Source organism: Schistocerca serialis, chromosome 9 (genome assembly GCF_023864345.2).
Source record: "Schistocerca serialis cubense isolate TAMUIC-IGC-003099 chromosome 9, iqSchSeri2.2, whole genome shotgun sequence".
Classification (NCBI taxonomy): Eukaryota; Metazoa; Arthropoda; class Insecta; order Orthoptera; family Acrididae; genus Schistocerca; species Schistocerca serialis.
The window spans coordinates 445434376-445455312 of record NC_064646.1 but is presented as its reverse complement, the minus strand read 5'-3'; the positions used below and the strand labels follow the sequence as shown (position 1 = coordinate 445455312).

General features: G+C 53.1%; 68 non-coding genes across 68 annotated transcripts; 40 read left to right on the top strand and 28 right to left on the bottom strand.

The window, feature by feature from the left end:
* The first annotated feature begins 211 nt into the window (after window positions 1–211).
* Trnai-uau (transfer RNA isoleucine (anticodon UAU)) lies at window positions 212–303 on the top strand. The gene is given in 2 exon segments: window positions 212–249; window positions 268–303. It is a non-coding gene; the product is annotated as a tRNA-Ile (tRNA).
* Window positions 304–409: 106 nt separating this feature from the next.
* Trnad-guc (transfer RNA aspartic acid (anticodon GUC)) lies at window positions 410–482 on the top strand. The gene has a single exon. It is a non-coding gene; the product is annotated as a tRNA-Asp (tRNA).
* A 423-nt stretch (window positions 483–905) lies between these two features.
* Window positions 906–977, bottom strand: Trnam-cau (transfer RNA methionine (anticodon CAU)). Its single transcript has one exon. It is a non-coding gene; the product is annotated as a tRNA-Met (tRNA).
* A 287-nt stretch (window positions 978–1264) lies between these two features.
* Window positions 1265–1337, bottom strand: Trnar-acg (transfer RNA arginine (anticodon ACG)). Its single transcript has one exon. It is a non-coding gene; the product is annotated as a tRNA-Arg (tRNA).
* A 378-nt stretch (window positions 1338–1715) lies between these two features.
* Trnai-uau (transfer RNA isoleucine (anticodon UAU)) lies at window positions 1716–1807 on the top strand. Its single transcript is given in 2 exon segments — window positions 1716–1753; window positions 1772–1807. It is a non-coding gene; the product is annotated as a tRNA-Ile (tRNA).
* A 107-nt stretch (window positions 1808–1914) lies between these two features.
* Trnad-guc (transfer RNA aspartic acid (anticodon GUC)) lies at window positions 1915–1986 on the top strand. Its single transcript has one exon. It is a non-coding gene; the product is annotated as a tRNA-Asp (tRNA).
* A 107-nt stretch (window positions 1987–2093) lies between these two features.
* Trnad-guc (transfer RNA aspartic acid (anticodon GUC)) lies at window positions 2094–2165 on the top strand. The gene has a single exon. It is a non-coding gene; the product is annotated as a tRNA-Asp (tRNA).
* Window positions 2166–2410: 245 nt separating this feature from the next.
* Trnam-cau (transfer RNA methionine (anticodon CAU)) lies at window positions 2411–2482 on the bottom strand. Its single transcript has one exon. It is a non-coding gene; the product is annotated as a tRNA-Met (tRNA).
* Window positions 2483–2769: 287 nt separating this feature from the next.
* On the bottom strand, window positions 2770–2842 carry Trnar-acg (transfer RNA arginine (anticodon ACG)). Its single transcript has one exon. It is a non-coding gene; the product is annotated as a tRNA-Arg (tRNA).
* A 378-nt stretch (window positions 2843–3220) lies between these two features.
* Trnai-uau (transfer RNA isoleucine (anticodon UAU)) lies at window positions 3221–3312 on the top strand. The gene is given in 2 exon segments: window positions 3221–3258; window positions 3277–3312. It is a non-coding gene; the product is annotated as a tRNA-Ile (tRNA).
* A 107-nt stretch (window positions 3313–3419) lies between these two features.
* On the top strand, window positions 3420–3491 carry Trnad-guc (transfer RNA aspartic acid (anticodon GUC)). The gene has a single exon. It is a non-coding gene; the product is annotated as a tRNA-Asp (tRNA).
* Window positions 3492–3598: 107 nt separating this feature from the next.
* On the top strand, window positions 3599–3670 carry Trnad-guc (transfer RNA aspartic acid (anticodon GUC)). Its single transcript has one exon. It is a non-coding gene; the product is annotated as a tRNA-Asp (tRNA).
* Window positions 3671–3915: 245 nt separating this feature from the next.
* Trnal-caa (transfer RNA leucine (anticodon CAA)) lies at window positions 3916–3987 on the bottom strand. The gene has a single exon. It is a non-coding gene; the product is annotated as a tRNA-Leu (tRNA).
* Window positions 3988–4274: 287 nt separating this feature from the next.
* On the bottom strand, window positions 4275–4347 carry Trnar-acg (transfer RNA arginine (anticodon ACG)). The gene has a single exon. It is a non-coding gene; the product is annotated as a tRNA-Arg (tRNA).
* Window positions 4348–4725: 378 nt separating this feature from the next.
* On the top strand, window positions 4726–4817 carry Trnai-uau (transfer RNA isoleucine (anticodon UAU)). The gene is given in 2 exon segments: window positions 4726–4763; window positions 4782–4817. It is a non-coding gene; the product is annotated as a tRNA-Ile (tRNA).
* Window positions 4818–4924: 107 nt separating this feature from the next.
* On the top strand, window positions 4925–4996 carry Trnad-guc (transfer RNA aspartic acid (anticodon GUC)). The gene has a single exon. It is a non-coding gene; the product is annotated as a tRNA-Asp (tRNA).
* A 107-nt stretch (window positions 4997–5103) lies between these two features.
* Window positions 5104–5175, top strand: Trnay-gua (transfer RNA tyrosine (anticodon GUA)). The gene has a single exon. It is a non-coding gene; the product is annotated as a tRNA-Tyr (tRNA).
* A 245-nt stretch (window positions 5176–5420) lies between these two features.
* Window positions 5421–5492, bottom strand: Trnam-cau (transfer RNA methionine (anticodon CAU)). Its single transcript has one exon. It is a non-coding gene; the product is annotated as a tRNA-Met (tRNA).
* Window positions 5493–5779: 287 nt separating this feature from the next.
* On the bottom strand, window positions 5780–5852 carry Trnar-acg (transfer RNA arginine (anticodon ACG)). Its single transcript has one exon. It is a non-coding gene; the product is annotated as a tRNA-Arg (tRNA).
* A 378-nt stretch (window positions 5853–6230) lies between these two features.
* Window positions 6231–6322, top strand: Trnai-uau (transfer RNA isoleucine (anticodon UAU)). The gene is given in 2 exon segments: window positions 6231–6268; window positions 6287–6322. It is a non-coding gene; the product is annotated as a tRNA-Ile (tRNA).
* Window positions 6323–6429: 107 nt separating this feature from the next.
* On the top strand, window positions 6430–6501 carry Trnad-guc (transfer RNA aspartic acid (anticodon GUC)). Its single transcript has one exon. It is a non-coding gene; the product is annotated as a tRNA-Asp (tRNA).
* A 107-nt stretch (window positions 6502–6608) lies between these two features.
* Trnad-guc (transfer RNA aspartic acid (anticodon GUC)) lies at window positions 6609–6680 on the top strand. Its single transcript has one exon. It is a non-coding gene; the product is annotated as a tRNA-Asp (tRNA).
* A 245-nt stretch (window positions 6681–6925) lies between these two features.
* Window positions 6926–6997, bottom strand: Trnam-cau (transfer RNA methionine (anticodon CAU)). Its single transcript has one exon. It is a non-coding gene; the product is annotated as a tRNA-Met (tRNA).
* Window positions 6998–7284: 287 nt separating this feature from the next.
* Trnar-acg (transfer RNA arginine (anticodon ACG)) lies at window positions 7285–7357 on the bottom strand. The gene has a single exon. It is a non-coding gene; the product is annotated as a tRNA-Arg (tRNA).
* Window positions 7358–7735: 378 nt separating this feature from the next.
* On the top strand, window positions 7736–7827 carry Trnai-uau (transfer RNA isoleucine (anticodon UAU)). Its single transcript is given in 2 exon segments — window positions 7736–7773; window positions 7792–7827. It is a non-coding gene; the product is annotated as a tRNA-Ile (tRNA).
* A 107-nt stretch (window positions 7828–7934) lies between these two features.
* Trnad-guc (transfer RNA aspartic acid (anticodon GUC)) lies at window positions 7935–8006 on the top strand. The gene has a single exon. It is a non-coding gene; the product is annotated as a tRNA-Asp (tRNA).
* Window positions 8007–8113: 107 nt separating this feature from the next.
* Window positions 8114–8185, top strand: Trnad-guc (transfer RNA aspartic acid (anticodon GUC)). The gene has a single exon. It is a non-coding gene; the product is annotated as a tRNA-Asp (tRNA).
* A 245-nt stretch (window positions 8186–8430) lies between these two features.
* On the bottom strand, window positions 8431–8502 carry Trnam-cau (transfer RNA methionine (anticodon CAU)). Its single transcript has one exon. It is a non-coding gene; the product is annotated as a tRNA-Met (tRNA).
* Window positions 8503–8789: 287 nt separating this feature from the next.
* Trnar-acg (transfer RNA arginine (anticodon ACG)) lies at window positions 8790–8862 on the bottom strand. Its single transcript has one exon. It is a non-coding gene; the product is annotated as a tRNA-Arg (tRNA).
* Window positions 8863–9240: 378 nt separating this feature from the next.
* Trnai-uau (transfer RNA isoleucine (anticodon UAU)) lies at window positions 9241–9332 on the top strand. The gene is given in 2 exon segments: window positions 9241–9278; window positions 9297–9332. It is a non-coding gene; the product is annotated as a tRNA-Ile (tRNA).
* Window positions 9333–9439: 107 nt separating this feature from the next.
* On the top strand, window positions 9440–9511 carry Trnad-guc (transfer RNA aspartic acid (anticodon GUC)). The gene has a single exon. It is a non-coding gene; the product is annotated as a tRNA-Asp (tRNA).
* Window positions 9512–9618: 107 nt separating this feature from the next.
* Window positions 9619–9690, top strand: Trnad-guc (transfer RNA aspartic acid (anticodon GUC)). Its single transcript has one exon. It is a non-coding gene; the product is annotated as a tRNA-Asp (tRNA).
* A 245-nt stretch (window positions 9691–9935) lies between these two features.
* Window positions 9936–10007, bottom strand: Trnam-cau (transfer RNA methionine (anticodon CAU)). Its single transcript has one exon. It is a non-coding gene; the product is annotated as a tRNA-Met (tRNA).
* Window positions 10008–10294: 287 nt separating this feature from the next.
* Trnar-acg (transfer RNA arginine (anticodon ACG)) lies at window positions 10295–10367 on the bottom strand. The gene has a single exon. It is a non-coding gene; the product is annotated as a tRNA-Arg (tRNA).
* A 378-nt stretch (window positions 10368–10745) lies between these two features.
* On the top strand, window positions 10746–10837 carry Trnai-uau (transfer RNA isoleucine (anticodon UAU)). Its single transcript is given in 2 exon segments — window positions 10746–10783; window positions 10802–10837. It is a non-coding gene; the product is annotated as a tRNA-Ile (tRNA).
* A 107-nt stretch (window positions 10838–10944) lies between these two features.
* Window positions 10945–11016, top strand: Trnad-guc (transfer RNA aspartic acid (anticodon GUC)). The gene has a single exon. It is a non-coding gene; the product is annotated as a tRNA-Asp (tRNA).
* Window positions 11017–11123: 107 nt separating this feature from the next.
* On the top strand, window positions 11124–11195 carry Trnad-guc (transfer RNA aspartic acid (anticodon GUC)). Its single transcript has one exon. It is a non-coding gene; the product is annotated as a tRNA-Asp (tRNA).
* Window positions 11196–11440: 245 nt separating this feature from the next.
* Trnam-cau (transfer RNA methionine (anticodon CAU)) lies at window positions 11441–11512 on the bottom strand. Its single transcript has one exon. It is a non-coding gene; the product is annotated as a tRNA-Met (tRNA).
* A 287-nt stretch (window positions 11513–11799) lies between these two features.
* On the bottom strand, window positions 11800–11872 carry Trnar-acg (transfer RNA arginine (anticodon ACG)). Its single transcript has one exon. It is a non-coding gene; the product is annotated as a tRNA-Arg (tRNA).
* A 378-nt stretch (window positions 11873–12250) lies between these two features.
* On the top strand, window positions 12251–12342 carry Trnai-uau (transfer RNA isoleucine (anticodon UAU)). The gene is given in 2 exon segments: window positions 12251–12288; window positions 12307–12342. It is a non-coding gene; the product is annotated as a tRNA-Ile (tRNA).
* A 107-nt stretch (window positions 12343–12449) lies between these two features.
* Trnad-guc (transfer RNA aspartic acid (anticodon GUC)) lies at window positions 12450–12521 on the top strand. Its single transcript has one exon. It is a non-coding gene; the product is annotated as a tRNA-Asp (tRNA).
* Window positions 12522–12628: 107 nt separating this feature from the next.
* Window positions 12629–12700, top strand: Trnay-gua (transfer RNA tyrosine (anticodon GUA)). The gene has a single exon. It is a non-coding gene; the product is annotated as a tRNA-Tyr (tRNA).
* Window positions 12701–12945: 245 nt separating this feature from the next.
* On the bottom strand, window positions 12946–13017 carry Trnam-cau (transfer RNA methionine (anticodon CAU)). Its single transcript has one exon. It is a non-coding gene; the product is annotated as a tRNA-Met (tRNA).
* Window positions 13018–13304: 287 nt separating this feature from the next.
* On the bottom strand, window positions 13305–13377 carry Trnar-acg (transfer RNA arginine (anticodon ACG)). Its single transcript has one exon. It is a non-coding gene; the product is annotated as a tRNA-Arg (tRNA).
* A 378-nt stretch (window positions 13378–13755) lies between these two features.
* Window positions 13756–13847, top strand: Trnai-uau (transfer RNA isoleucine (anticodon UAU)). Its single transcript is given in 2 exon segments — window positions 13756–13793; window positions 13812–13847. It is a non-coding gene; the product is annotated as a tRNA-Ile (tRNA).
* Window positions 13848–13954: 107 nt separating this feature from the next.
* Trnad-guc (transfer RNA aspartic acid (anticodon GUC)) lies at window positions 13955–14026 on the top strand. Its single transcript has one exon. It is a non-coding gene; the product is annotated as a tRNA-Asp (tRNA).
* A 107-nt stretch (window positions 14027–14133) lies between these two features.
* Trnac-gca (transfer RNA cysteine (anticodon GCA)) lies at window positions 14134–14205 on the top strand. The gene has a single exon. It is a non-coding gene; the product is annotated as a tRNA-Cys (tRNA).
* A 245-nt stretch (window positions 14206–14450) lies between these two features.
* Window positions 14451–14522, bottom strand: Trnam-cau (transfer RNA methionine (anticodon CAU)). Its single transcript has one exon. It is a non-coding gene; the product is annotated as a tRNA-Met (tRNA).
* A 287-nt stretch (window positions 14523–14809) lies between these two features.
* Trnar-acg (transfer RNA arginine (anticodon ACG)) lies at window positions 14810–14882 on the bottom strand. Its single transcript has one exon. It is a non-coding gene; the product is annotated as a tRNA-Arg (tRNA).
* Window positions 14883–15260: 378 nt separating this feature from the next.
* Trnai-uau (transfer RNA isoleucine (anticodon UAU)) lies at window positions 15261–15352 on the top strand. The gene is given in 2 exon segments: window positions 15261–15298; window positions 15317–15352. It is a non-coding gene; the product is annotated as a tRNA-Ile (tRNA).
* A 107-nt stretch (window positions 15353–15459) lies between these two features.
* On the top strand, window positions 15460–15531 carry Trnad-guc (transfer RNA aspartic acid (anticodon GUC)). Its single transcript has one exon. It is a non-coding gene; the product is annotated as a tRNA-Asp (tRNA).
* A 107-nt stretch (window positions 15532–15638) lies between these two features.
* Window positions 15639–15710, top strand: Trnad-guc (transfer RNA aspartic acid (anticodon GUC)). The gene has a single exon. It is a non-coding gene; the product is annotated as a tRNA-Asp (tRNA).
* Window positions 15711–15955: 245 nt separating this feature from the next.
* Trnam-cau (transfer RNA methionine (anticodon CAU)) lies at window positions 15956–16027 on the bottom strand. Its single transcript has one exon. It is a non-coding gene; the product is annotated as a tRNA-Met (tRNA).
* A 287-nt stretch (window positions 16028–16314) lies between these two features.
* Window positions 16315–16387, bottom strand: Trnar-acg (transfer RNA arginine (anticodon ACG)). The gene has a single exon. It is a non-coding gene; the product is annotated as a tRNA-Arg (tRNA).
* A 378-nt stretch (window positions 16388–16765) lies between these two features.
* Trnai-uau (transfer RNA isoleucine (anticodon UAU)) lies at window positions 16766–16857 on the top strand. The gene is given in 2 exon segments: window positions 16766–16803; window positions 16822–16857. It is a non-coding gene; the product is annotated as a tRNA-Ile (tRNA).
* Window positions 16858–16964: 107 nt separating this feature from the next.
* Window positions 16965–17036, top strand: Trnad-guc (transfer RNA aspartic acid (anticodon GUC)). Its single transcript has one exon. It is a non-coding gene; the product is annotated as a tRNA-Asp (tRNA).
* A 107-nt stretch (window positions 17037–17143) lies between these two features.
* On the top strand, window positions 17144–17215 carry Trnad-guc (transfer RNA aspartic acid (anticodon GUC)). The gene has a single exon. It is a non-coding gene; the product is annotated as a tRNA-Asp (tRNA).
* Window positions 17216–17460: 245 nt separating this feature from the next.
* Window positions 17461–17532, bottom strand: Trnam-cau (transfer RNA methionine (anticodon CAU)). The gene has a single exon. It is a non-coding gene; the product is annotated as a tRNA-Met (tRNA).
* Window positions 17533–17819: 287 nt separating this feature from the next.
* On the bottom strand, window positions 17820–17892 carry Trnar-acg (transfer RNA arginine (anticodon ACG)). Its single transcript has one exon. It is a non-coding gene; the product is annotated as a tRNA-Arg (tRNA).
* Window positions 17893–18270: 378 nt separating this feature from the next.
* On the top strand, window positions 18271–18362 carry Trnai-uau (transfer RNA isoleucine (anticodon UAU)). Its single transcript is given in 2 exon segments — window positions 18271–18308; window positions 18327–18362. It is a non-coding gene; the product is annotated as a tRNA-Ile (tRNA).
* A 107-nt stretch (window positions 18363–18469) lies between these two features.
* Trnad-guc (transfer RNA aspartic acid (anticodon GUC)) lies at window positions 18470–18541 on the top strand. The gene has a single exon. It is a non-coding gene; the product is annotated as a tRNA-Asp (tRNA).
* Window positions 18542–18648: 107 nt separating this feature from the next.
* On the top strand, window positions 18649–18720 carry Trnad-guc (transfer RNA aspartic acid (anticodon GUC)). Its single transcript has one exon. It is a non-coding gene; the product is annotated as a tRNA-Asp (tRNA).
* Window positions 18721–18965: 245 nt separating this feature from the next.
* Window positions 18966–19037, bottom strand: Trnam-cau (transfer RNA methionine (anticodon CAU)). Its single transcript has one exon. It is a non-coding gene; the product is annotated as a tRNA-Met (tRNA).
* A 287-nt stretch (window positions 19038–19324) lies between these two features.
* Trnar-acg (transfer RNA arginine (anticodon ACG)) lies at window positions 19325–19397 on the bottom strand. Its single transcript has one exon. It is a non-coding gene; the product is annotated as a tRNA-Arg (tRNA).
* A 378-nt stretch (window positions 19398–19775) lies between these two features.
* On the top strand, window positions 19776–19867 carry Trnai-uau (transfer RNA isoleucine (anticodon UAU)). Its single transcript is given in 2 exon segments — window positions 19776–19813; window positions 19832–19867. It is a non-coding gene; the product is annotated as a tRNA-Ile (tRNA).
* Window positions 19868–19974: 107 nt separating this feature from the next.
* Trnad-guc (transfer RNA aspartic acid (anticodon GUC)) lies at window positions 19975–20046 on the top strand. The gene has a single exon. It is a non-coding gene; the product is annotated as a tRNA-Asp (tRNA).
* Window positions 20047–20470: 424 nt separating this feature from the next.
* On the bottom strand, window positions 20471–20542 carry Trnam-cau (transfer RNA methionine (anticodon CAU)). Its single transcript has one exon. It is a non-coding gene; the product is annotated as a tRNA-Met (tRNA).
* A 287-nt stretch (window positions 20543–20829) lies between these two features.
* Window positions 20830–20902, bottom strand: Trnar-acg (transfer RNA arginine (anticodon ACG)). The gene has a single exon. It is a non-coding gene; the product is annotated as a tRNA-Arg (tRNA).
* Between the last annotated feature and the right edge of the window lie 35 nt (window positions 20903–20937).

Genomic DNA, 20937 nt, shown 5'->3' with positions numbered 1-20937 from the left:
AGAAGGCAAGGCGCGCGTTTTCCCGCGTTTTCTCGACGACCAGAGCCGGTTGATGTGCATGTAAGCGTAGCATATGAAACAAGAATAGCACGAAGCATTGGTAGTCAGGTGCCAAAGTCGCAGTATGGCATCAGGTGGCGATCGTATGTTTCTGTGGCCACCACTGGTTTGCAGCAAAGTGAATACCGCTAACTGAGAGCACTGTGTTGTAGCCCCAGTGGCGCAATTGGTTAGCGCACGGTACTTATAAGGCAGTAGCCGTGAGCAATGCCGGGGTTGTGAGTTCGAGCCTCACCTGGGGCATACTTTTAATTCTTAGCAGCTGTCTCTGACAGCAACAGGAGGCTAGGTTTGAGATGTATCAGCTATTTGAGTAACATAATTGTGCATTCGAGACGCTAGCTGCGTCTCCCTCGGTAGTATAGTGGTTAGTACCCCCGCCTGTCACGCGGGAGACCGGGGTTCGATTCCCCGCCGGGGAGGCACATCCGATTTTTAATTGCTGCTCTATCACTCGCCGAACTTAGTGTAGGACGTTTGCGGCTACTAGCACCATATCTCTCGCACACAGGCATGTGTGTACAGCGCATCCTCGGTAGTATAGTGGTTAGTATCCCCGCCTGTCACGCGGGAGACCGGGGTTCGATTCCCCGCTTGGAGATGCGATTTTTATCTCACAAACCTGTTCGAGTGTTGCGCGTATGGGGGTCGTAAGAGCATAAACTTTGCGATCGTGGAGTGTAGTTGGTGCGAAATCTTAAAAAATGCTACATCTTAGGAAGTGGTTCTCGCATTCTTCACACTTCAGAATTACGGGGTTTGCTGTTAACGCTGAATCAAAGCACCCCAGCCGACGCTGTGGGCGTAATAATCGAGCTCGACACAGTCCGCAAAAGAAATAATTTTAGCAGAGCGTGGTTTCGATCCACGGACCTCTGGGTTATGGGCCCAGCACGCTTCCACTGCGCCACTCTGCTGGCTGGGGTTGCGCCGGCTCTGCGCCACGTGACGTGGGACACTTGGAAAGTGTTGTCTGCGTCGCTTTCACACGCCTGTATTTAATTGCGTATCATCTCCTACAGCTCTCAGCTTGACTTGTCTCGACTTTGCTCGACTGACGCTACGCTGACGCTTGCAGGCAGCGATATTTACCACGATCGACTCGACATGCAGCTGCGAGATGCACAGGAGCAACAAAGCACTCCACGATGCGGCGACATACGAAATCCACTGGCCAGCTACGCGTCGGCAACTAATAAAATGCCGACCCTGCCAGGATTCGAACCTGGAATCTTCTGATCCGTAGTCAGACGCGTTATCCGTTGCGCCACAGGGCCAGTGGCAGCATTTCTTTCTACGAGACAAGTGCAATTCGCTAAGAAACGTGTTCTCCATGGCTGAGCAAGCTCCCAAGGAAGGTACCTCTCGTCCAGCTGCGTGGCCGCAGTGCGCCTGCAGAGCTTAGAGCTTGCCACGCATCTGCTCTCGCTGTTCGACAGGTAGCAGAAGGCAAGGCGCGCGTTTTCCCGCGTTTTCTCGACGACCAGAGCCGGTTGATGTGCATGTAAGCGTAGCATATGAAACAAGAATAGCACGAAGCATTGGTAGTCAGGTGCCAAAGTCGCAGTATGGCATCAGGTGGCGATCGTATGTTTCTGTGGCCACCACTGGTTTGCAGCAAAGTGAATACCGCTAACTGAGAGCACTGTGTTGTAGCCCCAGTGGCGCAATTGGTTAGCGCACGGTACTTATAAGGCAGTAGCCGTGAGCAATGCCGGGGTTGTGAGTTCGAGCCTCACCTGGGGCATACTTTCAATTCTTAGCAGCTGTCTCTGACAGCAACAGGAGGCTAGGTTTGAGATGTATCAGCTATTTGAGTAACATAATTGTGCATTCGAGACGCTAGCTGCGTCTTCCTCGGTAGTATAGTGGTTAGTATCCCCGCCTGTCACGCGGGAGACCGGGGTTCGATTCCTCGCCGGGGAGGCACATCCGATTTTTAATTGCTGCTCTATCACTCGCCGAACTTAGTGTAGGACGTTTGCGGCTACTAGCACCATATCTCTCGCACACAGGCATGTGTGTACAGCGCATCCTCGGTAGTATAGTGGTTAGTATCCCCGCCTGTCACGCGGGAGACCGGGGTTCGATTCCCCGCCGGGGAGATGCGATTTTTATCTCACAAACCTGTTCGAGTGTTGCGCGTATGGGGGTCGTAAGAGCATTAACTTTGCGATCGTGGAGTGTAGTTGGTGCGAAATCTTAAAAAATGCTACATCTTAGGAAGTGGTTCTCGCATTCTTCACACTTCAGAATTACGGGGTTTGCTGTTAACGCTGAATCAAAGCACCCCAGCCGACGCTGTGGGCGTAATAATCGAGCTCGACACAGTCCGCAAAAGAAATAATTTTAGCAGAGCGTGGTTTCGATCCACGGACCTCTGGGTTATGGGCCCAGCACGCTTCCACTGCGCCACTCTGCTGGCTGGGGTTGCGCCGGCTCTGCGCCACGTGACGTGGGACACTTGGAAAGTGTTGTCTGCGTCGCTTTCACACGCCTGTATTTAATTGCGTATCATCTCCTACAGCTCTCAGCTTCACTTGTCTCGACTTTGCTCGACTGACGCTACGCTGACGCTTGCAGGCAGCGATATTTACCACGATCGAGTCGACATGCAGCTGCGAGATGCACAGGAGCAACAAAGCACTCCACGATGCGGCGACATACGAAATCCACTGGCCAGCTACGCGTCGGCAACTAACAAAATGCCGACCCTGCCAGGATTCGAACCTGGAATCTTCTGATCCGTAGTCAGACGCGTTATCCGTTGCGCCACAGGGCCAGTGGCAGCATTTCTTTCTACGAGACAAGTGCAATTCGCTACGAAACGTGTTCTCCATGGCTGAGCAAGCTCCCAAGGAAGGTACCTCTCGTCCAGCTGCGTGGCCGCAGTGCGCCTGCAGAGCTTAGAGCTTGCCACGCATCTGCTCTCGCTGTTCGACAGGTAGCAGAAGGCAAGGCGCGCGTTTTCCCGCGTTTTCTCGACGACCAGAGCCGGTTGATGTGCATGTAAGCGTAGCATATGAAACAAGAATAGCACGAAGCATTGGTAGTCAGGTGCCAAAGTCGCAGTATGGCATCAGGTGGCGATCGTATGTTTCTGTGGCCACCACTGGTTTGCAGCAAAGTGAATACCGCTAACTGAGAGCACTGTGTTGTAGCCCCAGTGGCGCAATTGGTTAGCGCACGGTACTTATAAGGCAGTAGCCGTGAGCAATGCCGGGGTTGTGAGTTCGAGCCTCACCTGGGGCATACTTTTAATTCTTAGCAGCTGTCTCTGACAGCAACAGGAGGCTAGGTTTGAGATGTATCAGCTATTTGAGTAACATAATTGTGCATTCGAGACGCTAGCTGCGTCTTCCTCGGTAGTATAGTGGTTAGTATCCCCGCCTGTCACGCGGGAGACCGGGGTTCGATTCCCCGCCGGGGAGGCACATCCGATTTTTAATTGCTGCTCTATCACTCGCCGAACTTAGTGTAGGACGTTTGCGGCTACTAGCACCATATCTCTCGCACACAGGCATGTGTGTACAGCGCATCCTCGGTAGTATAGTGGTTAGTATCCCCGCCTGTCACGCGGGAGACCGGGGTTCGATTCCCCGCCGGGGAGATGCGATTTTTATCTCACAAACCTGTTCGAGTGTTGCGCGTATGGGGGTCGTGAGAGCATAAACTTTGCGATCGTGGAGTGTAGTTGGTGCGAAATCTTAAAAAATGCTACATCTTAGGAAGTGGTTCTCGCATTCTTCACACTTCAGAATTACGGGGTTTGCTGTTAACGCTGAATCAAAGCACCCCAGCCGACGCTGTGGGCGTAATAATCGAGCTCGACACAGTCCGCAAAAGAAATAATTTTAGCAGAGCGTGGTTTCGATCCACGGACCTCTGGGTTTTGGGCCCAGCACGCTTCCACTGCGCCACTCTGCTGGCTGGGGTTGCGCCGGCTCTGCGCCACGTGACGTGGGACACTTGGAAAGTGTTGTCTGCGTCGCTTTCACACGCCTGTATTTAATTGCGTATCATCTCCTACAGCTCTCAGCTTGACTTGTCTCGACTTTGCTCGACTGACGCTACGCTGACGCTTGCAGGCAGCGATATTTACCACGATCGAGTCGACATGCAGCTGCGAGATGCACAGGAGCAACAAAGCACTCCACGATGCGGCGACATACGAAATCCACTGGCCAGCTACGCGTCGGCAACTAACAAAATGCCGACCCTGCCAGGATTCGAACCTGGAATCTTCTGATCCGTAGTCAGACGCGTTATCCGTTGCGCCACAGGGCCAGTGGCAGCATTTCTTTCTACGAGACAAGTGCAATTCGCTACGAAACGTGTTCTCCATGGCTGAGCAAGCTCCCAAGGAAGGTACCTCTCGTCCAGCTGCGTGGCCGCAGTGCGCCTGCAGAGCTTAGAGCTTGCCACGCATCTGCTCTCGCTGTTCGACAGGTAGCAGAAGGCAAGGCGCGCGTTTTCCCGCGTTTTCTCGACGACCAGAGCCGGTTGATGTGCATGTAAGCGTAGCATATGAAACAAGAATAGCACGAAGCATTGGTAGTCAGGTGCCAAAGTCGCAGTATGGCATCAGGTGGCGATCGTATGTTTCTGTGGCCACCACTGGTTTGCAGCAAAGTGAATACCGCTAACTGAGAGCACTGTGTTGTAGCCCCAGTGGCGCAATTGGTTAGCGCACGGTACTTATAAGGCAGTAGCCGTGAGCAATGCCGGGGTTGTGAGTTCGAGCCTCACCTGGGGCATAATTTTAATTCTTAGCAGCTGTCTCTGACAGCAACAGGAGGCTAGGTTTGAGATGTATCAGCTATTTGAGTAACATAATTGTGCATTCGAGACGCTAGCTGCGTCTTCCTCGGTAGTATAATGGTTAGTACCCCCGCCTGTCACGCGGGAGACCGGGGTTCGATTCCCCGCCGGGGAGGCACATCCGATTTTTAATTGCTGCTCTATCACTCGCCGAACTTAGTGTAGGACGTTTGCGGCTACTAGCACCATATCTCTCGCACACAGGCATGTGTGTACAGCGCATCCTCGGTAGTATAGTGGTTAGTATCCCCGCCTGTAACGCGGGAGACCGGGGTTCGATTCCCCGCTGGGGAGATGCGATTTCTATCTCACAAACCTGTTCGAGTGTTGCGCGTATGGGGGTCGTAAGAGCATAAACTTTGCGATCGTGGAGTGTAGTTGGTGCGAAATCTTAAAAAATGCTACATCTTAGGAAGTGGTTCTCGCATTCTTCACACTTCAGAATTACGGGGTTTGCTGTTAACGCTGAATCAAAGCACCCCAGCCGACGCTGTGGGCGTAATAATCGAGCTCGACACAGTCCGCAAAAGAAATAATTTTAGCAGAGCGTGGTTTCGATCCACGGACCTCTGGGTTATGGGCCCAGCACGCTTCCACTGCGCCACTCTGCTGGCTGGGGTTGCGCCGGCTCTGCGCCACGTGACGTGGGACACTTGGAAAGTGTTGTCTGCGTCGCTTTCACACGCCTGTATTTAATTGCGTATCATCTCCTACAGCTCTCAGCTTGACTTGTCTCGACTTTGCTCGACTGACGCTACGCTGACGCTTGCAGGCAGCGATATTTACCACGATCGACTCGACATGCAGCTGCGAGATGCACAGGAGCAACAAAGCACTCCACGATGCGGCGACATACGAAATCCACTGGCCAGCTACGCGTCGGCAACTAACAAAATGCCGACCCTGCCAGGATTCGAACCTGGAATCTTCTGATCCGTAGTCAGACGCGTTATCCGTTGCGCCACAGGGCCAGTGGCAGCATTTCTTTCTACGAGACAAGTGCAATTCGCTAAGAAACGTGTTCTCCATGGCTGAGCAAGCTCCCAAGGAAGGTACCTCTCGTCCAGCTGCGTGGCCGCAGTGCGCCTGCAGAGCTTAGAGCTTGCCACGCATCTGCTCTCGCTGTTCGACAGGTAGCAGAAGGCAAGGCGCGCGTTTTCCCGCGTTTTCTCGACGACCAGAGCCGGTTGATGTGCATGTAAGCGTAGCATATGAAACAAGAATAGCACGAAGCATTGGTAGTCAGGTGCCAAAGTCGCAGTATGGCATCAGGTGGCGATCGTATGTTTCTGTGGCCACCACTGGTTTGCAGCAAAGTGAATACCGCTAACTGAGAGCACTGTGTTGTAGCCCCAGTGGCGCAATTGGTTAGCGCACGGTACTTATAAGGCAGTAGCCGTGAGCAATGCCGGGGTTGTGAGTTCGAGCCTCACCTGGGGCATACTTTTAATTCTTAGCAGCTGTCTCTGACAGCAACAGGAGGCTAGGTTTGAGATGTATCAGCTATTTGAGTAACATAATTGTGCATTCGAGACGCTAGCTGCGTCTTCCTCGGTAGTATAGTGGTTAGTACCCCCGCCTGTCACGCGGGAGACCGGGGTTCGATTCCCCGCCGGGGAGGCACATCCGATTTTTAATTGCTGCTCTATCACTCGCCGAACTTAGTGTAGGACGTTTGCGGCTACTAGCACCATATCTCTCGCACACAGGCATGTGTGTACAGCGCATCCTCGGTAGTATAGTGGTTAGTATCCCCGCCTGTCACGCGGGAGACCGGGTTTCGATTCCCCGCCGGGGAGATGCGATTTTTATCTCACAAACCTGTTCGAGTGTTGCGCGTATGGGGGTCGTAAGAGCATTAACTTTGCGATCGTGGAGTGTAGTTGGTGCGAAATCTTAAAAAATGCTACATCTTAGGAAGTGGTTCTCGCATTCTTCACACTTCAGAATTACGGGGTTTGCTGTTAACGCTGAATCAAAGCACCCCAGCCGACGCTGTGGGCGTAATAATCGAGCTCGACACAGTCCGCAAAAGAAATAATTTTAGCAGAGCGTGGTTTCGATCCACGGACCTCTGGGTTATGGGCCCAGCACGCTTCCACTGCGCCACTCTGCTGGCTGGGGTTGCGCCGGCTCTGCGCCACGTGACGTGGGACACTTGGAAAGTGTTGTCTGCGTCGCTTTCACACGCCTGTATTTAATTGCGTATCATCTCCTACAGCTCTCAGCTTGACTTGTCTCGACTTTGCTCGACTGACGCTACGCTGACGCTTGCAGGCAGCGATATTTACCACGATCGACTCGACATGCAGCTGCGAGATGCACAGGAGCAACAAAGCACTCCACGATGCGGCGACATACGAAATCCACTGGCCAGCTACGCGTCGGCAACTAACAAAATGCCGACCCTGCCAGGATTCGAACCTGGAATCTTCTGATCCGTAGTCAGACGCGTTATCCGTTGCGCCACAGGGCCAGTGGCAGCATTTCTTTCTACGAGACAAGTGCAATTCGCTAAGAAACGTGTTCTCCATGGCTGAGCAAGCTCCCAAGGAAGGTACCTCTCGTCCAGCTGCGTGGCCGCAGTGCGCCTGCAGAGCTTAGAGCTTGCCACGCATCTGCTCTCGCTGTTCGACAGGTAGCAGAAGGCAAGGCGCGCGTTTTCCCGCGTTTTCTCGACGACCAGAGCCGGTTGATGTGCATGTAAGCGTAGCATATGAAACAAGAATAGCACGAAGCATTGGTAGTCAGGTGCCAAAGTCGCAGTATGGCATCAGGTGGCGATCGTATGTTTCTGTGGCCACCACTGGTTTGCAGCAAAGTGAATACCGCTAACTGAGAGCACTGTGTTGTAGCCCCAGTGGCGCAATTGGTTAGCGCACGGTACTTATAAGGCAGTAGCCGTGAGCAATGCCGGGGTTGTGAGTTCGAGCCTCACCTGGGGCATACTTTTAATTCTTAGCAGCTGTCTCTGACAGCAACAGGAGGCTAGGTTTGAGATGTATCAGCTATTTGAGTAACATAATTGTGCATTCGAGACGCTAGCTGCGTCTTCCTCGGTAGTATAGTGGTTAGTACCCCCGCCTGTCACGCGGGAGACCGGGGTTCGATTCCCCGCCGGGGAGGCACATCCGATTTTTAATTGCTGCTCTATCACTCGCCGAACTTAGTGTAGGACGTTTGCGGCTACTAGCACCATATCTCTCGCACACAGGCATGTGTGTACAGCGCATCCTCGGTAGTATAGTGGTTAGTATCCCCGCCTGTCACGCGGGAGACCGGGTTTCGATTCCCCGCCGGGGAGATGCGATTTTTATCTCACAAACCTGTTCGAGTGTTGCGCGTATGGGGGTCGTAAGAGCATTAACTTTGCGATCGTGGAGTGTAGTTGGTGCGAAATCTTAAAAAATGCTACATCTTAGGAAGTGGTTCTCGCATTCTTCACACTTCAGAATTACGGGGTTTGCTGTTAACGCTGAATCAAAGCACCCCAGCCGACGCTGTGGGCGTAATAATCGAGCTCGACACAGTCCGCAAAAGAAATAATTTTAGCAGAGCGTGGTTTCGATCCACGGACCTCTGGGTTATGGGCCCAGCACGCTTCCACTGCGCCACTCTGCTGGCTGGGGTTGCGCCGGCTCTGCGCCACGTGACGTGGGACACTTGGAAAGTGTTGTCTGCGTCGCTTTCACACGCCTGTATTTAATTGCGTATCATCTCCTACAGCTCTCAGCTTGACTTGTCTCGACTTTGCTCGACTGACGCTACGCTGACGCTTGCAGGCAGCGATATTTACCACGATCGACTCGACATGCAGCTGCGAGATGCACAGGAGCAACAAAGCACTCCACGATGCGGCGACATACGAAATCCACTGGCCAGCTACGCGTCGGCAACTAACAAAATGCCGACCCTGCCAGGATTCGAACCTGGAATCTTCTGATCCGTAGTCAGACGCGTTATCCGTTGCGCCACAGGGCCAGTGGCAGCATTTCTTTCTACGAGACAAGTGCAATTCGCTAAGAAACGTGTTCTCCATGGCTGAGCAAGCTCCCAAGGAAGGTACCTCTCGTCCAGCTGCGTGGCCGCAGTGCGCCTGCAGAGCTTAGAGCTTGCCACGCATCTGCTCTCGCTGTTCGACAGGTAGCAGAAGGCAAGGCGCGCGTTTTCCCGCGTTTTCTCGACGACCAGAGCCGGTTGATGTGCATGTAAGCGTAGCATATGAAACAAGAATAGCACGAAGCATTGGTAGTCAGGTGCCAAAGTCGCAGTATGGCATCAGGTGGCGATCGTATGTTTCTGTGGCCACCACTGGTTTGCAGCAAAGTGAATACCGCTAACTGAGAGCACTGTGTTGTAGCCCCAGTGGCGCAATTGGTTAGCGCACGGTACTTATAAGGCAGTAGCCGTGAGCAATGCCGGGGTTGTGAGTTCGAGCCTCACCTGGGGCATACTTTTAATTCTTAGCAGCTGTCTCTGACAGCAACAGGAGGCTAGGTTTGAGATGTATCAGCTATTTGAGTAACATAATTGTGCATTCGAGACGCTAGCTGCGTCTTCCTCGGTAGTATAGTGGTTAGTACCCCCGCCTGTCACGCGGGAGACCGGGGTTCGATTCCCCGCCGGGGAGGCACATCCGATTTTTAATTGCTGCTCTATCACTCGCCGAACTTAGTGTAGGACGTTTGCGGCTACTAGCACCATATCTCTCGCACACAGGCATGTGTGTACAGCGCATCCTCGGTAGTATAGTGGTTAGTATCCCCGCCTGTCACGCGGGAGACCGGGTTTCGATTCCCCGCCGGGGAGATGCGATTTTTATCTCACAAACCTGTTCGAGTGTTGCGCGTATGGGGGTCGTAAGAGCATTAACTTTGCGATCGTGGAGTGTAGTTGGTGCGAAATCTTAAAAAATGCTACATCTTAGGAAGTGGTTCTCGCATTCTTCACACTTCAGAATTACGGGGTTTGCTGTTAACGCTGAATCAAAGCACCCCAGCCGACGCTGTGGGCGTAATAATCGAGCTCGACACAGTCCGCAAAAGAAATAATTTTAGCAGAGCGTGGTTTCGATCCACGGACCTCTGGGTTATGGGCCCAGCACGCTTCCACTGCGCCACTCTGCTGGCTGGGGTTGCGCCGGCTCTGCGCCACGTGACGTGGGACACTTGGAAAGTGTTGTCTGCGTCGCTTTCACACGCCTGTATTTAATTGCGTATCATCTCCTACAGCTCTCAGCTTGACTTGTCTCGACTTTGCTCGACTGACGCTACGCTGACGCTTGCAGGCAGCGATATTTACCACGATCGACTCGACATGCAGCTGCGAGATGCACAGGAGCAACAAAGCACTCCACGATGCGGCGACATACGAAATCCACTGGCCAGCTACGCGTCGGCAACTAACAAAATGCCGACCCTGCCAGGATTCGAACCTGGAATCTTCTGATCCGTAGTCAGACGCGTTATCCGTTGCGCCACAGGGCCAGTGGCAGCATTTCTTTCTACGAGACAAGTGCAATTCGCTACGAAACGTGTTCTCCATGGCTGAGCAAGCTCCCAAGGAAGGTACCTCTCGTCCAGCTGCGTGGCCGCAGTGCGCCTGCAGAGCTTAGAGCTTGCCACGCATCTGCTCTCGCTGTTCGACAGGTAGCAGAAGGCAAGGCGCGCGTTTTCCCGCGTTTTCTCGACGACCAGAGCCGGTTGATGTGCATGTAAGCGTAGCATATGAAACAAGAATAGCACGAAGCATTGGTAGTCAGGTGCCAAAGTCGCAGTATGGGATCAGGTGGCGATCGTATGTTTCTGTGGCCACCACTGGTTTGCAGCAAAGTGAATACCGCTAACTGAGAGCACTGTGTTGTAGCCCCAGTGGCGCAATTGGTTAGCGCACGGTACTTATAAGGCAGTAGCCGTGAGCAATGCCGGGGTTGTGAGTTCGAGCCTCACCTGGGGCATACTTTTAATTCTTAGCAGCTGTCTCTGACAGCAACAGGAGGCTAGGTTTGAGATGTATCAGCTATTTGAGTAACATAATTGTGCATTCGAGACGCTAGCTGCGTCTTCCTCGGTAGTATAGTGGTTAGTACCCCCGCCTGTCACGCGGGAGACCGGGGTTCGATTCCCCGCCGGGGAGACACATCCGATTTTTAATTGGTGCTCTATCACTCGCCGAACTTGGTGTAGGACGTTTGCGGCTACTAGCACCATATCTCTCGCACACAGGCATGTGTGTACAGCGCATCCTCGGTAGTATAGTGGTTAGTATCCCCGCCTGTCACGCGGGAGACCGGGGTTCGATTCCCCGCCGGGGAGATGCGATTTTTATCTCACAAACCTGTTCGAGTGTTGCGCGTATGGGGGTCGTAAGAGCATTAACTTTGCGATCGTGGAGTGTAGTTGGTGCGAAATCTTAAAAAATGCTACATCTTAGGAAGTGGTTCTCGCATTCTTCACACTTCAGAATTACGGGGTTTTCTGTTAACGCTGAATCAAAGCACCCCAGCCGACGCTGTGGGCGTAATAATCGAGCTCGACACAGTCCGCAAAAGAAATAATTTTAGCAGAGCGTGGTTTCGATCCACGGACCTCTGGGTTATGGGCCCAGCACGCTTCCACTGCGCCACTCTGCTGGCTGGGGTTGCGCCGGCTCTGCGCCACGTGACGTGGGACACTTGGAAAGTGTTGTCTGCGTCGCTTTCACACGCCTGTATTTAATTGCGTATCATCTCCTACAGCTCTCAGCTTGACTTGTCTCGACTTTGCTCGACTGACGCTACGCTGACGCTTGCAGGCAGCGATATTTACCACGATCGACTCGACATGCAGCTGCGAGATGCACAGGAGCAACAAAGCACTCCACGATGCGGCGACATACGAAATCCACTGGCCAGCTACGCGTCGGCAACTAACAAAATGCCGACCCTGCCAGGATTCGAACCTCGAATCTTCTGATCCGTAGTCAGACGCGTTATCCGTTGCGCCACAGGGCCAGTGGCAGCATTTCTTTCTACGAGACAAGTGCAATTCGCTACGAAACGTGTTCTCCATGGCTGAGCAAGCTCCCAAGGAAGGTACCTCTCGTCCAGCTGCGTGGCCGCAGTGCGCCTGCAGAGCTTAGAGCTTGCCACGCATCTGCTCTCGCTGTTCGACAGGTAGCAGAAGGCAAGGCGCGCGTTTTCCCGCGTTTTCTCGACGACCAGAGCCGGTTGATGTGCATGTAAGCGTAGCATATGAAACAAGAATAGCACGAAGCATTGGTAGTCAGGTGCCAAAGTCGCAGTATGGCATCAGGTGGCGATCGTATGTTTCTGTGGCCACCACTGGTTTGCAGCAAAGTGAATACCGCTAACTGAGAGCACTGTGTTGTAGCCCCAGTGGCGCAATTGGTTAGCGCACGGTACTTATAAGGCAGTAGCCGTGAGCAATGCCGGGGTTGTGAGTTCGAGCCTCACCTGGGGCATACTTTTAATTCTTAGCAGCTGTCTCTGACAGCAACAGGAGGCTAGGTTTGAGATGTATCAGCTATTTGAGTAACATAATTGTGCATTCGAGACGCTAGCTGCGTCTTCCTCGGTAGTATAGTGGTTAGTACCCCCGCCTGTCACGCGGGAGACCGGGGTTCGATTCCCCGCCGGGGAGGCACATCCGATTTTTAATTGCTGCTCTATCACTCGCCGAACTTAGTGTAGGACGTTTGCGGCTACTAGCACCATATCTCTCGCACACAGGCATGTGTGTACAGCGCATCCTCGGTAGTATAGTGGTTAGTATCCCCGCCTGTAACGCGGGAGACCGGGGTTCGATTCCCCGCTGGGGAGATGCGATTTTTATCTCACAAACCTGTTCGAGTGTTGCGCGTATGGGGGTCGTAAGAGCATAAACTTTGCGATCGTGGAGTGTAGTTGGTGCGAAATCTTAAAAAATGCTACATCTTAGGAAGTGGTTCTCGCATTCTTCACACTTCAGAATTACGGGGTTTGCTGTTAACGCTGAATCAAAGCACCCCAGCCGACGCTGTGGGCGTAATAATCGAGCTCGACACAGTCCGCAAAAGAAATAATTTTAGCAGAGCGTGGTTTCGATCCACGGACCTCTGGGTTATGGGCCCAGCACGCTTCCACTGCGCCACTCTGCTGGCTGGGGTTGCGCCGGCTCTGCGCCACGTGACGTGGGACACTTGGAAAGTGTTGTCTGCGTCGCTTTCACACGCCTGTATTTAATTGCGTATCATCTCCTACAGCTCTCAGCTTGACTTGTCTCGACTTTGCTCGACTGACGCTACGCTGACGCTTGCAGGCAGCGATATTTACCACGATCGACTCGACATGCAGCTGCGAGATGCACAGGAGCAACAAAGCACTCCACGATGCGGCGACATACGAAATCCACTGGCCAGCTACGCGTCGGCAACTAACAAAATGCCGACCCTGCCAGGATTCGAACCTGGAATCTTCTGATCCGTAGTCAGACGCGTTATCCGTTGCGCCACAGGGCCAGTGGCAGCATTTCTTTCTACGAGACAAGTGCAATTCGCTACGAAACGTGTTCTCCATGGCTGAGCAAGCTCCCAAGGAAGGTACCTCTCGTCCAGCTGCGTGGCCGCAGTGCGCCTGCAGAGCTTAGAGCTTGCCACGCATCTGCTCTCGCTGTTCGACAGGTAGCAGAAGGCAAGGCGCGCGTTTTCCCGCGTTTTCTCGACGACCAGAGCCGGTTGATGTGCATGTAAGCGTAGCATATGAAACAAGAATAGCACGAAGCATTGGTAGTCAGGTGCCAAAGTCGCAGTATGGCATCAGGTGGCGATCGTATGTTTCTGTGGCCACCACTGGTTTGCAGCAAAGTGAATACCGCTAACTGAGAGCACTGTGTTGTAGCCCCAGTGGCGCAATTGGTTAGCGCACGGTACTTATAAGGCAGTAGCCGTGAGCAATGCCGGGGTTGTGAGTTCGAGCCTCACCTGGGGCATACTTTTAATTCTTAGCAGCTGTCTCTGACAGCAACAGGAGGCTAGGTTTGAGATGTATCAGCTATTTGAGTAACATAATTGTGCATTCGAGACGCTAGCTGCGTCTTCCTCGGTAGTATAGTGGTTAGTACCCCCGCCTGTCACGCGGGAGACCGGGGTTCGATTCCCCGCCGGGGAGGCACATCCGATTTTTAATTGCTGCTCTATCACTCGCCGAACTTAGTGTAGGACGTTTGCGGCTACTAGCACCATATCTCTCGCACACAGGCATGTGTGTACAGCGCATCCTCGGTAGTATAGTGGTTAGTATCCCCGCCTGCAACGCGGGAGACCGGGGTTCGATTCCCCGCTGGGGAGATGCGATATTTATCTCACAAACCTGTTCGAGTGTTGCGCGTATGGGGGTCGTAAGAGCATAAACTTTGCGATCGTGGAGTGTAGTTGGTGCGAAATCTTAAAAAATGCTACATCTTAGGAAGTGGTTCTCGCATTCTTCACACTTCAGAATTACGGGGTTTGCTGTTAACGCTGAATCAAAGCACCCCAGCCGACGCTGTGGGCGTAATAATCGAGCTCGACACAGTCCGCAAAAGAAATAATTTTAGCAGAGCGTGGTTTCGATCCACGGACCTCTGGGTTATGGGCCCAGCACGCTTCCACTGCGCCACTCTGCTGGCTGGGGTTGCGCCGGCTCTGCGCCACGTGACGTGGGACACTTGGAAAGTGTTGTCTGCGTCGCTTTCACACGCCTGTATTTAATTGCGTATCATCTCCTACAGCTCTCAGCTTGACTTGTCTCGACTTTGCTCGACTGACGCTACGCTGACGCTTGCAGGCAGCGATATTTACCACGATCGACTCGACATGCAGCTGCGAGATGCACAGGAGCAACAAAGCACTCCACGATGCGGCGACATACGAAATCCACTGGCCAGCTACGCGTCGGCAACTAACAAAATGCCGACCCTGCCAGGATTCGAACCTCGAATCTTCTGATCCGTAGTCAGACGCGTTATCCGTTGCGCCACAGGGCCAGTGGCAGCATTTCTTTCTACGAGACAAGTGCAATTCGCTAAGAAACGTGTTCTCCATGGCTGAGCAAGCTCCCAAGGAAGGTACCTCTCGTCCAGCTGCGTGGCCGCAGTGCGCCTGCAGAGCTTAGAGCTTGCCACGCATCTGCTCTCGCTGTTCGACAGGTAGCAGAAGGCAAGGCGCGCGTTTTCCCGCGTTTTCTCGACGACCAGAGCCGGTTGATGTGCATGTAAGCGTAGCATATGAAACAAGAATAGCACGAAGCATTGGTAGTCAGGTGCCAAAGTCGCAGTATGGCATCAGGTGGCGATCGTATGTTTCTGTGGCCACCACTGGTTTGCAGCAAAGTGAATACCGCTAACTGAGAGCACTGTGTTGTAGCCCCAGTGGCGCAATTGGTTAGCGCACGGTACTTATAAGGCAGTAGCCGTGAGCAATGCCGGGGTTGTGAGTTCGAGCCTCACCTGGGGCATACTTTTAATTCTTAGCAGCTGTCTCTGACAGCAACAGGAGGCTAGGTTTGAGATGTATCAGCTATTTGAGTAACATAATTGTGCATTCGAGACGCTAGCTGCGTCTTCCTCGGTAGTATAGTGGTTAGTACCCCCGCCTGTCACGCGGGAGACCGGGGTTCGATTCCCCGCCGGGGAGGCACATCCGATTTTTAATTGCTGCTCTATCACTCGCCGAACTTAGTGTAGGACGTTTGCGGCTACTAGCACCATATCTCTCGCACACAGGCATGTGTGTACAGCGCATCCTCGGTAGTATAGTGGTTAGTATCCCCGCCTGTCACGCGGGAGACCGGGTTTCGATTCCCCGCCGGGGAGATGCGATTTTTATCTCACAAACCTGTTCGAGTGTTGCGCGTATGGGGGTCGTAAGAGCATTAACTTTGCGATCGTGGAGTGTAGTTGGTGCGAAATCTTAAAAAATGCTACATCTTAGGAAGTGGTTCTCGCATTCTTCACACTTCAGAATTACGGGGTTTGCTGTTAACGCTGAATCAAAGCACCCCAGCCGACGCTGTGGGCGTAATAATCGAGCTCGACACAGTCCGCAAAAGAAATAATTTTAGCAGAGCGTGGTTTCGATCCACGGACCTCTGGGTTATGGGCCCAGCACGCTTCCACTGCGCCACTCTGCTGGCTGGGGTTGCGCCGGCTCTGCGCCACGTGACGTGGGACACTTGGAAAGTGTTGTCTGCGTCGCTTTCACACGCCTGTATTTAATTGCGTATCATCTCCTACAGCTCTCAGCTTGACTTGTCTCGACTTTGCTCGACTGACGCTACGCTGACGCTTGCAGGCAGCGATATTTACCACGATCGACTCGACATGCAGCTGCGAGATGCACAGGAGCAACAAAGCACTCCACGATGCGGCGACATACGAAATCCACTGGCCAGCTACGCGTCGGCAACTAACAAAATGCCGACCCTGCCAGGATTCGAACCTGGAATCTTCTGATCCGTAGTCAGACGCGTTATCCGTTGCGCCACAGGGCCAGTGGCAGCATTTCTTTCTACGAGACAAGTGCAATTCGCTAAGAAACGTGTTCTCCATGGCTGAGCAAGCTCCCAAGGAAGGTACCTCTCGTCCAGCTGCGTGGCCGCAGTGCGCCTGCAGAGCTTAGAGCTTGCCACGCATCTGCTCTCGCTGTTCGACAGGTAGCAGAAGGCAAGGCGCGCGTTTTCCCGCGTTTTCTCGACGACCAGAGCCGGTTGATGTGCATGTAAGCGTAGCATATGAAACAAGAATAGCACGAAGCATTGGTAGTCAGGTGCCAAAGTCGCAGTATGGGATCAGGTGGCGATCGTATGTTTCTGTGGCCACCACTGGTTTGCAGCAAAGTGAATACCGCTAACTGAGAGCACTGTGTTGTAGCCCCAGTGGCGCAATTGGTTAGCGCACGGTACTTATAAGGCAGTAGCCGTGAGCAATGCCGGGGTTGTGAGTTCGAGCCTCACCTGGGGCATACTTTTAATTCTTAGCAGCTGTCTCTGACAGCAACAGGAGGCTAGGTTTGAGATGTATCAGCTATTTGAGTAACATAATTGTGCATTCGAGACGCTAGCTGCGTCTTCCTCGGTAGTATAGTGGTTAGTACCCCCGCCTGTCACGCGGGAGACCGGGGTTCGATTCCCCGCCGGGGAGACACATCCGATTTTTAATTGCTGCTCTATCACTCGCCGAACTTGGTGTAGGACGTTTGCGGCTACTAGCACCATATCTCTCGCACACAGGCATGTGTGTACAGCGCATCCTCGGTAGTATAGTGGTTAGTATCCCCGCCTGTCACGCGGGAGACCGGGGTTCGATTCCCCGCCGGGGAGATGCGATTTTTATCTCACAAACCTGTTCGAGTGTTGCGCGTATGGGGGTCGTAAGAGCATTAACTTTGCGATCGTGGAGTGTAGTTGGTGCGAAATCTTAAAAAATGCTACATCTTAGGAAGTGGTTCTCGCATTCTTCACACTTCAGAATTACGGGGTTTGCTGTTAACGCTGAATCAAAGCACCCCAGCCGACGCTGTGGGCGTAATAATCGAGCTCGACACAGTCCGCAAAAGAAATAATTTTAGCAGAGCGTGGTTTCGATCCATGGACCTCTGGGTTATGGGCCCAGCACGCTTCCACTGCGCCACTCTGCTGGCTGGGGTTGCGCCGGCTCTGCGCCACGTGACGTGGGACACTTGGAAAGTGTTGTCTGCGTCGCTTTCACACGCCTGTATTTAATTGCGTATCATCTCCTACAGCTCTCAGCTTGACTTGTCTCGACTTTGCTCGACTGACGCTACGCTGACGCTTGCAGGCAGCGATATTTACCACGATCGACTCGACATGCAGCTGCGAGATGCACAGGAGCAACAAAGCACTCCACGATGCGGCGACATACGAAATCCACTGGCCAGCTACGCGTCGGCAACTAACAAAATGCCGACCCTGCCAGGATTCGAACCTGGAATCTTCTGATCCGTAGTCAGACGCGTTATCCGTTGCGCCACAGGGCCAGTGGCAGCATTTCTTTCTACGAGACAAGTGCAATTCGCTAAGAAACGTGTTCTCCATGGCTGAGCAAGCTCCCAAGGAAGGTACCTCTCGTCCAGCTGCGTGGCCGCAGTGCGCCTGCAGAGCTTAGAGCTTGCCACGCATCTGCTCTCGCTGTTCGACAGGTAGCAGAAGGCAAGGCGCGCGTTTTCCCGCGTTTTCTCGACGACCAGAGCCGGTTGATGTGCATGTAAGCGTAGCATATGAAACAAGAATAGCACGAAGCATTGGTAGTCAGGTGCCAAAGTCGCAGTATGGCATCAGGTGGCGATCGTATGTTTCTGTGGCCACCACTGGTTTGCAGCAAAGTGAATACCGCTAACTGAGAGCACTGTGTTGTAGCCCCAGTGGCGCAATTGGTTAGCGCACGGTACTTATAAGGCAGTAGCCGTGAGCAATGCCGGGGTTGTGAGTTCGAGCCTCACCTGGGGCATACTTTTAATTCTTAGCAGCTGTCTCTGACAGCAACAGGAGGCTAGGTTTGAGATGTATCAGCTATTTGAGTAACATAATTGTGCATTCGAGACGCTAGCTGCGTCTTCCTCGGTAGTATAGTGGTTAGTACCCCCGCCTGTCACGCGGGAGACCGGGGTTCGATTCCCCGCCGGGGAGACACATCCGATTTTTAATTGCTGCTCTATCACTCGCCGAACTTGGTGTAGGACGTTTGCGGCTACTAGCACCATATCTCTCGCACACAGGCATGTGTGTACAGCGCATCCTCGGTAGTATAGTGGTTAGTATCCCCGCCTGTCACGCGGGAGACCGGGGTTCGATTCCCCGCCGGGGAGATGCGATTTTTATCTCACAAACCTGTTCTAGTGTTGCGCGTATGGGGGTCGTAAGAGCATAAACTTTGCGATCGTGGAGTGTAGTTGGTGCGAAATCTTAAAAAATGCTACATCTTAGGAAGTGGTTCTCGCATTCTTCACACTTCAGAATTACGGGGTTTGCTGTTAACGCTGAATCAAAGCACCCCAGCCGACGCTGTGGGCGTAATAATCGAGCTCGACACAGTCCGCAAAAGAAATAATTTTAGCAGAGCGTGGTTTCGATCCACGGACCTCTGGGTTATGGGCCCAGCACGCTTCCACTGCGCCACTCTGCTGGCTGGGGTTGCGCCGGCTCTGCGCCACGTGACGTGGGACACTTGGAAAGTGTTGTCTGCGTCGCTTTCACACGCCTGTATTTAATTGCGTATCATCTCCTACAGCTCTCAGCTTGACTTGTCTCGACTTTGCTCGACTGACGCTACGCTGACGCTTGCAGGCAGCGATATTTACCACGATCGACTCGACATGCAGCTGCGAGATGCACAGGAGCAACAAAGCACTCCACGATGCGGCGACATACGAAATCCACTGGCCAGCTACGCGTCGGCAATTAACAAAATGCCGACCCTGCCAGGATTCGAACCTGGAATCTTCTGATCCGTAGTCAGACGCGTTATCCGTTGCGCCACAGGGCCAGTGGCAGCATTTCTTTCTACGAGACAAGTGCAATTCGCTAAGAAACGTGTTCTCCATGGCTGAGCAAGCTCCCAAGGAAGGTACCTCTCGTCCAGCTGCGTGGCCGCAGTGCGCCTGCAGAGCTTAGAGCTTGCCACGCATCTGCTCTCGCTGTTCGACAGGTAGCAGAAGGCAAGGCGCGCGTTTTCCCGCGTTTTCTCGACGACCAGAGCCGGTTGATGTGCATGTAAGCGTAGCATATGAAACAAGAATAGCACGAAGCATTGGTAGTCAGGTGCCAAAGTCGCAGTATGGCATCAGGTGGCGATCGTATGTTTCTGTGGCCACCACTGGTTTGCAGCAAAGTGAATACCGCTAACTGAGAGCACTGTGTTGTAGCCCCAGTGGCGCAATTGGTTAGCGCACGGTACTTATAAGGCAGTAGCCGTGAGCAATGCCGGGGTTGTGAGTTCGAGCCTCACCTGGGGCATACTTTTAATTCTTAGCAGCTGTCTCTGACAGCAACAGGAGGCTAGGTTTGAGATGTATCAGCTATTTGAGTAACATAATTGTGCATTCGAGACGCTAGCTGCGTCTTCCTCGGTAGTATAGTGGTTAGTACCCCCGCCTGTCACGCGGGAGACCGGGGTTCGATTCCCCGCCGGGGAGGCACATCCGATTTTTAATTGCTGCTCTATCACTCGCCGAACTTAGTGTAGGACGTTTGCGGCTACTAGCACCATATCTCTCGCACACAGGCATGTGTGTACAGCGCATCCTCGCTAGTATAGTGGTTAGTATCGCCGCCTGTCACGCGGGAGACCGGGTTTCGATTCCCCGCCGGGGAGATGCGATTTTTATCTCACAAACCTGTTCGAGTGTTGCGCGTATGGGGGTCGTAAGAGCATAAACTTTGCGATCGTGGAGTGTAGTTGGTGCGAAATCTTAAAAAATGCTACATCTTAGGAAGTGGTTCTCGCATTCTTCACACTTCAGAATTACGGGGTTTGCTGTTAACGCTGAATCAAAGCACCCCAGCCGACGCTGTGGGCGTAATAATCGAGCTCGACACAGTCCGCAAAAGAAATAATTTTAGCAGAGCGTGGTTTCGATCCACGGACCTCTGGGTTATGGGCCCAGCACGCTTCCACTGCGCCACTCTGCTGGCTGGGGTTGCGCCGGCTCTGCGCCACGTGACGTGGGACACTTGGAAAGTGTTGTCTGCGTCGCTTTCACACGCCTGTATTTAATTGCGTATCATCTCCTACAGCTCTCAGCTTGACTTGTCTCGACTTTGCTCGACTGACGCTACGCTGACGCTTGCAGGCAGCGATATTTACCACGATCGACTCGACATGCAGCTGCGAGATGCACAGGAGCAACAAAGCACTCCACGATGCGGCGACATACGAAATCCACTGGCCAGCTACGCGTCGGCAACTAACAAAATGCCGACCCTGCCAGGATTCGAACCTGGAATCTTCTGATCCGTAGTCAGACGCGTTATCCGTTGCGCCACAGGGCCAGTGGCAGCATTTCTTTCTACGAGACAAGTGCAAT